Raw genomic sequence first — 1,738 nt, 5'->3', positions numbered from 1 at the left:
ATGAGGGAGAAGAAAAAGACGTAAGATATGCAGGGAGGAGAAAAAAAGAGTGAGAGGGAGGGAGAGAAGAATTGAGGTAGAAATGGAGGGATGAAAAAAGAGTGAGAAGGATAAGAGAGAGAAAGAGGGAGGGCTTGAAGAGGGGGACAGAGAATAAGCATGGGAAGGAAAGATAAAAAATGAGAGAGTGGGAGGGTAGAGAGAATAAAAATGGAAGAGAGAGAGAAGAGATGAAAAGAATAAATCATAGTGTGTGATAGCGAGAGATAATATAAAGTGGGATGGGAGATAGAATAAAGTGGGAGATAGGCAAAGGGTAAAATAAAAAGAGGAAGTGAGAGAAACAAAGCGAGAAAGAGGGCTTGAGAGAGGTAGAGAGAGGAGGAGAGGGGGAGTGATTGAGAGAGAAAATAAGATGGAGAGCAAGAGAAAAAGAGGAAGGGAGAAGAGAGATAGGTCAATAGAGAACGTGAGGAAAGGAAGGAAATAGAATCAAAGAGCATTAGAAAGATAAAGGAACAACAAGAGAGAGGGAGATAAGGAAGATTGAGATAATGATTTAAGGGAGAGAGAGTACCTAACAGACATAGAGAGATAAAGGGGAGTGATAGATATATAGATTAGATATATAGATTAAGGGAAGAAGGTAGAGAGAGATTGAGAGAGAGGGTGCAGCAGAATAGAGCATGAGAGAGAGTGGAGAGAGAGAGTGAGGAGAGAGGGAGAGTGAGAGAAAGAGGATTTGTGAGAAGAAAGATGGAGTGAGGTCGATAAAAGGAGGGAAGGAAGGAAGGAGGGGGGAGAGATTAGAGAAACAGATGGAGAGGGAAATTGAAAGTGATTTAGGAAGATAGAGATATAGAGTGAAAGTTATAAAATCAGAGAGAGACAATGAGTGAGGGAAGGTCAGAAAGGAAAAGAACGAGGAAGAGAGGAGAAAGAGTAAAAGAGAGATGGAGGTAGAGAGACAGAGAGCTGGGGAGAGCAAGAAGAGAGATTGCATAAGTGTACATGAAAGGGAGAAAGATAAAGCAAGAGGGAGTGAGTGAGCAAGGAACTGGAGATGGGAATATAGATTATGAAAGAAACAGAGGGAAAGAAAGGGAATAGATAGAAAAGAGAGTAAGAGGGAGACCAGGGAGGATGGGCAACAGAGAGAGGGAAAGATGATGGAAATAAGAGTAAGAGAGAGGGAAAAGAGAAAGGAGTTAGAGAGAGTAAGAGATGGAACTGAGAAAATAAAAAGCATTAAAAAGCATTTGAGAGAGAGGGGAAGAGAGGGAAAGCTAATAGATGGAAAGAGATAGAGAGAGAGGGAGAAGGAATGGAAAGAGCTAATAGATGGAAAGAGATAGAGAGAGAGGGAGAAGGAATGAGAGAGATGAAACTAGAGCAAGAGAAAGAGAGAGGAGAAAGAGAGAGGGGATGAAGAGTAAGGGAGAATGAGAGACAAATAGAGAAGAAGCAAGAAAAAGTAAGAGAAGAGAGAGATATAGATGAGTAGAGAATGAGATAGACTTGTAGAGCATGTAATAGAGAGATATCAAAAAAGGGGAAAGGGGGTAAGGAGCAAGAGTATTAGAGGATGGGAGGGAGGTAGGTTAGGATGGGAGGGAGGTAGGTTAGGAAGGAGGGAAGAGAGGGAGAAGGAGGGAGGGAAGAGTGGGAGAAGGAGGGAGAGAATTACTTTAATAGTTTATGAGAAGACATGGTAGGGACATAGAAAAAAATAAGAGAC

The sequence above is a fragment of the Phalaenopsis equestris genome, unplaced genomic scaffold (genome assembly GCF_001263595.1).
Source record: "Phalaenopsis equestris unplaced genomic scaffold, ASM126359v1 Scaffold218800, whole genome shotgun sequence".
In the NCBI taxonomy this organism is placed as follows: domain Eukaryota; kingdom Viridiplantae; phylum Streptophyta; class Magnoliopsida; order Asparagales; family Orchidaceae; genus Phalaenopsis; species Phalaenopsis equestris.
This window is presented reverse-complemented; position numbering follows the sequence as displayed.